A 12,500-nucleotide genomic window follows, 5' to 3' on the forward strand; every position below is an offset into this window, starting at 1 on the left:
CCACCCAACAGTAATGGGTAGTTGTGACACCGTTTCCTGGTAAGGTAAGCTGTGGTAGCCCCGATGTCACAGTAGCCCTGTGTTCCGAGGTGTTGGATTCAATCCACCACAGGCTCAAAGGCCAATGAGACGGGAGATGAGCGCTCGTGGCTACGTACGCACTGCAACAGCGTATGCCCCCAACTTTATCTTTACTAGGATATGACTAATATCAGAATCTATCCATTTTTTTTACACATTTTGTAGCATGCTAACGTACTTGCAATTTCACCAATGTACTCCACGCTTGCAGATATTCTACCACCAAGCGGAGCGGGATCGCTTCTCAGAGAGAAGGAAATTCCAAGGACCACGTACTGTAAACGGGTGACACACTGGGAAATTTTGGGAGTTTACTTCAGGTACGGTTGTAAACAGTGCTTGTATATATATATATATATATATATATATATATATATATATATAAATAGTATATATATATATATATATATATATATATATATATATATATATATATATATATATATATATATATATATATATATATATATATATATATATATATATATATATATATATATATATATATATATATATATATATATATATATATATATATGTTCACTGTCAGTTCACATTAATGCATCACAATTCCCTTACTCTAGAATTGTAGGAAAGTATATGAATACCATACTAACAAAATGAGTGGCACTGGTCTTCATGTATGTTCAATGTGTTCCTTTGAGAGTTATGAATTCAGGAGATTTAAATCTCATGAATTGCGAATGCACAGAAACAGCCCGGATTTTAAAATTTCATGTTGCTATTAACCCTGTGCATATTCAACGAAAAGCTGGAATGCCTTTAAAATGCATGCATCCAGGTATCACACTGAAAGAAACACAAACTTGGATGCAGATAACCCGCTAGCTGCAGTTGTAGACTTTTCTTTTAATGATCCAATGATCGAGACTTTAGTAGACAAAGATGCAAGTAGTTTCAATGTAACAGAAATAAAAAATGCAGAATTTGCTCTCAAACTAGAGACAGCACAAAATTCCACAGGTGTCCATTGATACTATAATAGAGCATACATCCCAATTGATTTCACATCACATTTCAGAAGTAGTTAACAGTGTTAAGACTCATTTACAACCAAAACTGTCATCTGAAGACTTGAACTTTGTAAACGGATTTATTAAAGATGTTAAACTTAGTAATGTTGAGAATGAATACAACAGAAAAAAAGTACTACACCAATTATTGTAACCTCGTACAACCACAGGAAGTACTCCTAGGAACAGAGTTTAAAGCTGTTAAAGGACACTTAAGAGAAGTGAAGAGGTATGGATATTGCATTCCGTTGCACGAAACTCTGCAGGCTTTAATTAATCTCCCTGAAATAAATGCAGCAGTTTCGACTCCACATTACTCGGAATCCAGCATGATGAAGGATGTGTGTGATGGAGCGTACATGCGTACACATCCATTGTTTAGAAAGGACCCAAATGCTCTTGCCATAATTCTGAATCACGATGACATGGAAGTTGCTAATCCCCTCGGGAGTCATGTTAAAAAAAATAAACTGGCAATGTTTTATTTTTCTCTTGTGAATATTCCACCGCAGTTTCGTTCCAAGTTGGCAACCATTCAGCTAGTTGCTATAGCTAGAAGTAGGGACCTTAAAAAACATGGAGTTGACAAGTTATTGGAAAATTTTGTTTCCACACTGAATGAATTGCAAAGCAAAGGAATCAAATTCAAGGTAGGCACATCAGAACGTCTCATGTATGGAGCTTTAGTAATGGCGCCATGACACCCTTGCAGCTCAGTGGATAGGGGGCTTTAAAGAAGGAGTAGGCTTTGCAGTGAAACCATGCAGAACTTGTAAAATAACACAGACTGAGGCAAGGACACAATTCTCTCTTGAATCGAGAGAACGAACCCTGGTAAAACGCAATGAAAACTTGAAAATCTTGAGTTGGTAAGTCAAAAGTCTAAAGAATACTGGAGTAAAATCTGGGGCATTAAATCAAAAAGTGTGTTGTGCAGGATAAACGAATTTCCCTTGAACAAGTGCCTTGTTCATGATCCAATGCACATTTTAACTGAAGGAATTGTTCCCTATGAAACAGCAATAATGTTACATGAATTCATTTTTGTAAAAAATTATTTCACACTTGATTACTTGAATAATCAAATAGACAGCTTCCCTTATAGTTATTTGGATAAATTCAACAAACCTGAACACATAGAACGAAAGAACTTACTAGACAAAAAGCTGAAGCAAACCTCAGCTTCAATGTTGACAATGTGCTATATTATGCCATTCTTAATTGGTGAGAAGGTGAGGGAAGACGATGAGCAATGGAAGAATTTTTTACGAATTATTCAAATAACAATACTGGCCACTTCCCCAAATGCAGATCTTGATACTGTGGGCCAACTAGACCAGCTTGTTAGCAGCCATCACTATAAATTTCAAGAACTTTATCCCACAGAATCCATCACACCAAAGTTTCATTACTGTTTGCATTTGTCAAATCTGATTAAGCAATTTGGTCCAGGTCGTAATCAGTGGTGCCTGCGCTTTGAAGGAAAACGTGGATTTTTCAAACAAAAAAAAAGTGGCATAATTTTAAGAATTTACCAAAATAAATGGCTGATTTTCATCAGAAGTACATGTGCTACAGAATGTTAGGCTCTAGTCCGATGCTTTTGGATCATGCAGTAAATTTCCTTTATTCAGGCGATTTAGTGAAAAATGGTAGCGTAATAGATATTGAGAAGGATCTTCCAGGATTGAAAGAACAGTGTCTGAATTTATTCACAAAGCACCATTTGAATACTGCATATCCACTAACAGGTTACATATCACCTGAAGTTTGCCTTCATGGGCACACCTATAAACCTGGAATTATTTTGCATCTTAATTATGTAGAAGGTGTTCCAACTTTTGGTCTTGTGCTTCAAAACCTCATACATGACAGCATGAAGTTTTTCATATTGGAAAACTTGATTACTTCAGGATTTGATGGCCATTATAATGCATATGTTTTGAAAGCTACTGGAAATAAAGTAGTACAGAGTTTTATTGATATTGAAAACAAGTGGCCTTTGAGTGTATACCATGTCAACAATGAAATGTATGTTACTAACCGATATTGTCACTTTGTTGAATTTATATAGACCTATGGTAACAGTCATGAGCATGACGTTACACTGCATCATAGGAGAAGGAAAACTCTGATATAAAACCACCTGCTGCTTTATAGGTTGTGTCTACATATTTAAGGCTGTATCACACGTGCACATTTTCCTGCGACATCGTGTTGTGCAACATCATTTCCGACGACCTGCCGTCCTCGGAAATTATCAAAGACCGTCGTTTATTTTTCTGCGACTACAACAATTAAACAATTGTCTTTGATAATTTCCAAGGATGGCAGGTCGTCGTAAATGTTGTCGCAGGAAAATGTGCCTGTGTGATATGGCCTTAAGATGAATTGTAGGAGAAGGATCACTCTATTAAACAAATAATTAAGTGCGAGGGGGACAGGATCCCCTACACTGTATGGTCTCCCAGAAACAGTGGGCACACCACACACAGAGAGTGGAGTGTATAGACACCCTTAAAACCACTAGATTGCGCCCTCTCTGGGGTGTACCCTTTTGGCCTAGGTATATAGATGGATGGATTGTAACAAACTAATGAAAAAAAGTAAAAAAGATAAGAAAAAACATGGAAGGGCAATTTAACCTAAACCTATCGGAATTATTAAACGCTTCATATCAGTCAGTATCTATGATGCATTTGTGTGTTCCATTGTGTGAAGCATATATGTATGTATGCATATATGTCAAAACTGATTTACAACTGTCTCAACTTTATTCCTAAAATGCTCCAGAATGCCAGTTTTCCGTATTTGGTGTGCTGATCGCATCATAAGGAAATCGGTTGTGTCAGTAGCAGAAATTGAAGAACTAAAGAAAAAAAGGTAAGAAAATTTATGCATGTGCAAGTAATCTGCAATGTTTATTTTTCTTTATTTCTTTCCAGATACTTCCTTGACGCTATTCAATAACAGATTGGCTTCCAGACGTCCTTTTATCAAAACTTTTATTTCATCAGATAGTCTTTGTCCCCAACTATTACTGTATATCAAGGTTCCCTTATTTTTGTATTATTTAGTGGGGTTTTCTGTGTATTTTAGAAACGTAATGATGGACACCCATATATGCAACTGCTCTGCCCATTTTGCGTATAAATAGTTTTCAACAGTTTTTCTTTCAACAGCAACACAAAAACTCGGTTTGGAGTTGGTAGGACCTACGAAGTTAGTTCTAGAGAAATGTGGTACAGAAGTGGACGACGATGAGGTGTTGGAAGAAATTGCTGATGAAGTCTTACTATTGTTGGCTGATGGAGAAACTTATACACCATCTGTAGCTCAGCAAATACCTGACTCTACTCGAAGTTTGGTAACATGTACTACAGGCGATGTACTTCAACCCAGCAGGAGTGCAAGTGACAACGAAAAGGCAAGCACAAGTTCAAGTGAGACAGAGGCATATGCCAGTCACAAATCATGTAACACATTATGTAAGTACGTCATAACGTTTTTCATTGTAAAGAAAGATATGTTCCTCACTGAAATAGATGACCACACAGCTTGTTTTAGTAATATTTAGAATATGGTCTCTTGTTAAAGTTGAAGCTTTTATAGGAACATACTTCCATCAATAAATTTTATATTTAGTTAGAGGGAAGCATTACTTTACAGGTAGTTTTAACTTGTTGTTCTGTCAAAAGCCGAGTCTACAAGCACCATGACATGACACAATTAGCAACTTTTTATGCTTGCTTTATTGCAGCATTGCCTCTGCCAGAACTCTCACGGGCAACCCGAGATGACTTACAACAGGGAGATAAATCAAGACGGGTCTGGTTGCAGCTGATAGAAGAATCCAAGAACTACTACATGAAGTATTGCCCTCTGCTTGATGAAAACCCTTAAGCTACGGTTACACTAGCCACTGCTACCCCTGGGCCCAGCCTTGGGCCTGGGACGGAGGCCAGCCTTATGACTGGGTTTACATGGCAAGTGGTTACACACAGCCCAGCCTCAGTCCTGGGCACTCTTGATCTTGATTTTGATACTTGGTGCGCCGATCTAAACAAAGCGCATCAGACCTCAAGATGGCTTCTCTAGGAGACTATATATGGCCTCTTGTGGCCACGCAATGGACTTTTCAACAAAAGCCATGCTTTTAAATTTACCTTGCCCTGCAGCGTGTGTTTGTTTACATCTGAGGATTTCCCAGGTCAAGCGAGGGATGATGTTTTCTAATAATTTGTGTGCAGCTAATTATAACTAATCATGCATGAAAATAAATAAATTGCATATATAGTGATATAATATCTAGATATTTTATTATTTAGGAAAATTTGGGTTTAGTTGTTTGCGTGAATAATATAGTCTCTTAGTTCCTAGTGGTGTGCCCAGGCCTAGAGCTGGGGAGAAAACGGTCTGGCGCGTCCACTCAACTTTGCCCTGGGCTGGGCGATTTAGCCAGGGCTGGGCGCCCAGCCCCGGCTAAATCGCCCAGCCCAGGGGTATCAGTGACTAGTGTAACCGCACCTTTTATGCGGCATACAAGATTATTGGAGAGAAGATGTTAGCTGCTTACTCTAGTATCGAGAGGGAAGGGAAACATAAATGGGTAAGATTTTTTTTCTTTTTTAATCTACAATACACACTTCCTTCATAAATGTCCACTTTCAATGAATTCTTACGCTGTGAATACATTGTTTAGTTTGATAACGATATTTAATTCCAACAAATTCAAATAAATTTTTGAGCCCATATACACTTTTGTGGCTAGAAAATGGCAATAATAAAAAAAAAAGTGAGGATAAATTCGTGAATCCCTCCCTAAAGTGGCAGAATAGCCACCTCGACAAGGCACACTTGTACTGAGTAGTTGAAGTTATTTGTTAATTCAAATATTCGATATTTCCACATTCATTTCAGAGCCAGTATGCGAAAGCACTCAGTCAAAGTATACGCACAGAGCGTTTTAGACGTAAAAGAAAAAGCCTTCCTGTAACTCAAGAACAACAGCTGCCCCCCTAAAAGATTCACCATGGAGAAGCACACAGTTACAGACGCCAGCAGTGCTCTTCCAGAAGAAGAGTTTGAAAAGCATGTTCTTGAAATCCAGAAGGTTTGGAATACTTCAGCATGCAGTAGCTCACATGTAGATATGCTGCTTAGGGAATCCTACTGCAACAGAAGACAATGGTTGCCATATCTACCAAATGGAAAATTGGCACCAATACTGGAGAAATTCCCATGTTTTCAAGAGTCAAGCTATGTAAGTAAAGAAATTATGTTAATCCTTGTTGTTTTTGCATGCAACTATTAATTTCATTTCGTTTGATAACCATTCCTTCAAATTCTGTTGTTGATGATTTTATTTACTTATTTCTAATCCATAATTTCGAACAATAGTGTTTGATTTTCCTTTTTTGTAAATGACAATCTTTTGGATATTCTTTTAGGTACTGCGTGAAGTGGAACGCATGTTGCTATGTGAAATATCAACATGGAAAGACAGATTGGAGAAAATTGTAGAGACTCTGAGTGATCAAGTACCTTCTAGTACACGTAACAATGATGGAAGTGTTTATTTTCTTGTAAATGTGACAGTTTATTGGGTACGTGACTATACACTTGCCCCATCTGGCATGTTTTCTATATAAGAATACATTTACGAGAATTTTTTTTTTTTAAGTTTATCACACACACACACACACACACACACACACACACACACACACACACACACACACACACACACACACACACACACGGTAGCTCAGTGGTTAGAGCGCTGGCTTCACAAGCCAGAGGACCGGGGTTTGATTCCCCGGCCGGGTGGAGATATTTGGGTGTCTCCTTTCACGTGTAGCCCCTGTTCACCTAGCAGTGAGTAGGTACGGGATGTAAATCGGGAAGTTGTGACCTTGTTGTCCCGGTGTGTGGTGTGTGCCTGGTCTCAGGCCTATCCGAAGATCGGAAATAATGAGCTCTGAGCTCGTTCCGTAGGGTAACGTCTGGCTGTCTCGTCAGAGACTGCAGGAGATCAGTGAAACACACACACACACACACACACACACACACACAATCGACGAGAGGGCCGGGTTCGAATCCCGGTAAGCGGGGAGGCAAATGGGCAAGTCTCTTAATGTGTGGCCCGTGTTCACCTAGCAGTAAATAGGTACGGGATGCAACTCGAGGGGTTGTGGCCTTGCTTTTCCGGTGTGTGGAGTGTGTTATGTGGTCTCAGTCCTACCCGAAGATCGGTCTATGAGCTCTGAGCTCGCTTCGTAATGGGGAAGACTGGCTTGATAACCAGCAGACGACCGAGGTGAATCACACACACGCTCTCTCTCTCTCTCTCTCTCTCTCTCTCTCTCTCTCTCTCTCTCTCTCTCTCTCTCTCTCTCTCTCTCTCTCTCTCTCTCTCTCTCTCTCTCTCTCTCTCTCTCTCTCTCTCTCTCTCTCTCTCTCTCTCTCTCTCTCTCTCTCTCTCTCTCTCTCTCTCTCTCTCTCTCTCTCTCTCTCTCTCTCTCTCTCTCTCTCTCTCTCTCTCTCTCTCTCTCTCTCTCTCTCTCTCTCTCTCTCTCTCTCTCTCTCTCTCTCTCTCTCTCTCTCTCTCTCTCTCTCTCTCTCTCTCTCTCTCTCTCTCTCTCTCTCTCTCTCTCTCTCTCTCTCTCTCTCTCTCTCTCTCTCTCTCTCTCTCTCTCTCTCTCTCTCTCTCTCTCTCTCTCTCTCTCTCTCTCTCTCTCTCTCTCTCTCTCTCTCTCTCTCTGACTGACTGTCGTGGTGAGCGGACGTCCATACCTGAGCTGCGCGCTACCACACTGCCTACACCACCTGATCGCTTTGTTTACTGACTGTCGTTGAGCGGACGTCCATACCTGAGCTGCGCGCTACCACACTGCCTACACCACTGATCGCTTTGTTTACTCGCCAGCCAGTCCCTTGCACTGGCTGCTCCTTATACCCTAACATGTCTACAACGGCAATATAATACTCATGACATGGGAGTAAATATATACGAAATACGTAGCTTGTAACATTTGGATCCGCTCCCCATTACTGTGACGTCATCAACAACAGTGAACGACCCTCACTATTTCAACCTGTGGTTTAGGATTACTTGCGACAATATTCTGTGTTAGTGATATTCCAACAGCAACAAGATGACAAAGACAAGAGGACAACATAACCAGGCGGCCGGTCAGACAGCCCAGCAGGGTACGTCTACTGGGCCAGCAGCTTCGTCAGTTCCTCCAGTGGTTTCCTCACCTACCCCTTCTGCGCCATCAGTGCTGACCACCACCAACGTGACTAACCCTGTGTGTACCTCACCCGCCGACCTTCTGAGTCTCGTTACCGCTGACACTGCCACCATATCAGAGGAAGGTAAAACTATTGTTAACACCATTGTGAAAGCTGTGCAGATCCTAATTAATCAGAAAGACCAGACAATAGAAAAGATGCAAAATCACATTGTTCAACTTGAAAACAAAATTGCAGAATTAGAAAATGAAATTGAAGAAGTGAATCTGTATGAAAGACGGGATACTCTCATTATTAGTGGGCCAAACTTGCCAGTGGAGGAGCAAAATGAAAACACCACAGAAAAAACAATAAGAACAATTAAAGATAACCTCCACATAAATATTGAAAATAAAGACATAAATGTAGCACATAGGCTTGGCTCAAGGAATACCCAAAACTCCATAAGACCAATCATTGTTAAACTGCACAGTAGACAACAGAAATATGACATAATGAGTGCATGTGTAACAGTTAAGCCAAACTTATATATCAATGAAAGCTTGACACCCAAACGCCGGTTACTATTTAAAAAAGTATGGGATATAAGAAAACAACATAGGCAAATCTTTCAACAGTGCTATACACAGGATGGTAGGATTTATGTGAAGCTTCGAATTTCTAACCAAAAACATGTCATCACTACTGAAGCAGCACTTACAGAGTTTCTAGATAAGTACCCAGCACTGAAAGGAGTAACAACCACTTAGATGTGAAAGTAAATTAATATAACTGCTTGTTTATGTTGAATGGTTTCTCCTACTTTTACTACTAAAATTACTACTGCTACTATTAATAACATCAATAATACTATTGCTGCTGCACTACTACTACTACTACTACTACTACTACTACTACTACTACTACTACTACTACTACTACTACTACTACTATCACTAATACTACTACCACCATTGCTATTAATACCACCACTACTACTACTTGCTACTGCTACTACCGCTACCGTTATTATTACTACATTATACTGTTAACACCACTACTACCGCTATTACTGCTGCTACTACAACTACTACTATAATTACTATAGCTAATATTGTTAATACATTAACTTGCACGACTACTACTACTGTTCCTTACACTACTAATCCTCTTACTACTACTACTACTGTTCCTTATACTACTAATCCTCTTACTACTACTACTACTACTACTACTACTACTACTACTACTACTACTACTACTACTACTACTACTACTACTACTATAACTACTGCCACCACTATCACTACTACTATTTATAACTGTTGATATTGATTATGTCCCTAATACTACAATGATCACATCATTTGATTTGCCTCTTAAGATGGCAATTATTCCATCTGATTCATGAGCCCATCTACTTATTTTCTTTGGCATACCTTAGGAGCCATATATGCTTTGTTGTTCTATCTTTTTTCTATTATTTGCTTGTTTGTTTGTTTGTTCTTTAGTATTACTTTATGGAAAATTTATATAAGTCATTATATGATGATAATCTCATTAATAACACAACTAACACTTTCAATCTAGAATTAAGTCAAATTAAAAAAATTGCAGGACATCAAGACATCAACTGTTTATCTAAGTATTACAACTTTGAAGAATACACTTCAGCTTTAAACCCATTAGCTAACAACTACATCAGTGTTATACATATTAACATTAGATCTTTACAGAAAAACTTTGATATACTAAAGTCTTTTCTAAATTGTTTACCTAAACCACCTGAAGTCATTGCAGTTACAGAAACATGGCTACAGCAAAACACTAAACACCTTTATTGTTTGGAGGGTTATGAGTCATTCCACTTAACGAGGACTGTCAGAGAACACGGAGGGATCACTGTTTTACTAAAAATCATATGAAAGCAGAACCACTAATGCAATATTCTTTCATTAATGAAAACATTGAAATCTGCACTTCTAAGCTAGAATTAGGGAACACTAAATATATCATTTCAGTAATTTACAGGCCCAACAGCAAACACATAGCTGTCAATGAATTTACTAACATCATGAATGAGTTATTAAATAACGACATATTCAGACATAATAAATCAATCATTATAGGTGACTTCAACATTAACTTACTAGAACACTCATCTCACCTCCCTACCAATTTGTTTCTGAATTCCTTACAATCACTTAATTTTTTCCCTCATATATCCAGACCTACAAGATTTCCTGATAGTCCTGCCCTTGGCCAACCTTCACTGTTAGATCACATCTGGACTAATTTCCTACCTCGCTCTCTATCAGGTATCATTCACTTTTCAATATCAGATCACCTTCCTATATTCATAAATATCAACATTGAACCCTTTCCAAATACTAAACATAAAATAACATACAGAGTTATCAATGCCAATAATAATAACAAATTTACAAGTGAATTAGAAGGCATAAACTGGGAAGAACTACTTGTCCTGCCAAATACAAATGAAAATTTTAACCTTTTCCACAATATAGTTAATGAATGTTACAATAAATGCTTTCCTATCAAAACCAAATTTATAACAGCTAAAAGACTTCATAATGCATGGTTATCTAGTGGAATACTTAACTCAATCAAACATAAATGTAAATTATTTAAAATGTATAAATTAGGAATAGTTTCACATCATATTTTTAAACAGTACAGAAATCAGCTCACTCAAGTTGTTCGATCTGCCAAAACTAACTATTATCGCCAAATCTTCATAAACTTTAAAAATAATACGAAGAAAATTTGGCAAGCAATAAATGAACTAAAGGTAACTTTCAAAATAAAGACACAATTAAGACATTGCAATATGATAATAAAGTACTAAGTGATCCTTTAGACATCTCACATGCCTTCAGTAATTATTTTTCTAAAATTGCACCTGATCTGGAGAGCAAACTTCCTCACTCAAATAAAAATCCATTAGATTACCTCAAAGAAAATTATCCAAATTCCATGGTAGTTCCCATTATCACTACATATGAAATGAATTCAGTAATTAAGTCTCTTAAAACAAAACCTCTGATATAAATGATATATCGGCTACCATCATCAAAAGTAACTCTAGTCTTTTATCAATCCCTTTAACAATACTTTTTAATCAGTCTGTAACAAATGGAATTTTCCTGACAAGTTGAAAACCGCAAAATTACTCCCATTTATAAATCTGGCCCTCATGATGACCCCAAAAATTATAGACCAATTTCTCAACTTACAATATTTTCCAAAATATTTGAGACATTAATGAAAAACATTTAATTAATTACTTAGAACACAAAAATATTCTTAATCCTTCGCAGTATGGTTTTAGACAAAATTGTAGCACTTTTAAAGCATTGAATAAATTTTCTAATGACATATTTACAGCTATTGACAAGAAGTTTTCTGTTTTATCAGTATTCATTGATTTTGCTAAGGCATTTGACACAATAAACCATAAAATTCTCCTTAATAAAATGCACCACTATGGAATTCGCGGCCCTATTTTTCATGGTTTACAGATTACTTAACAAACAGACGTCAATACACTTCCTTTAGTTATGCAAAATCATCTTCAACCTTAATTACTCTCGGTGTACCACAAGGTAGTGTGCTTGGACCTCTATTATTTCTCCTCTACATCAATGATATTTCTGATATTTTTTCTGACTCTAAAAGCATCTTATTTGCCGATGATATGACAGTTTATCTAATAGGAACAGATCCGAATCAACTTGTTTTTAGTGCTAACAATGAACTTAAAAAATTATATCAATGGTGCCTTTGCAATAGGCTCACAATAAACACTGACAAAACTTACTTTATGCTATTCACTGGTAAAACTATGCTGGATTTACCTAATGTACAAATAAATAACAGAATAATTACTAAAATCGATAAATTCAAGTTCCTTGGTGTTACTTATGATAGCTCTTTAAATTTTAAGTACCATATAGATAATATTACACTAAAAATATCGAGACATATTGCATTACTTTATCAAATCAGAGATTTTATGCCACCGTATGTCCTAAAATCCATCTACTTTGCTCACATTCACACATTGCTAACATACTGTAACCCTATTTGGTCCACTACTTACCCTACATTCCTAACTCCTTTAAAATT

General features: G+C 37.5%; 1 long non-coding RNA gene across 1 annotated transcript; it reads left to right on the plus strand.

The window, feature by feature from the left end:
* The first annotated feature begins 292 nt into the window (after positions 1-292).
* Positions 293-5,064, plus strand: LOC123512749. The gene is made up of 4 exons (XR_006677176.1): positions 293-401; positions 3,909-3,998; positions 4,298-4,603; positions 4,876-5,064. It is a non-coding gene; the product is annotated as an uncharacterized LOC123512749 (long non-coding RNA).
* The last annotated feature ends 7,436 nt before the right edge of the window (positions 5,065-12,500 follow it).

This window comes from Portunus trituberculatus, chromosome 34 (assembly GCF_017591435.1).
Source record: "Portunus trituberculatus isolate SZX2019 chromosome 34, ASM1759143v1, whole genome shotgun sequence".
NCBI classification, from domain to species: domain Eukaryota; kingdom Metazoa; phylum Arthropoda; class Malacostraca; order Decapoda; family Portunidae; genus Portunus; species Portunus trituberculatus.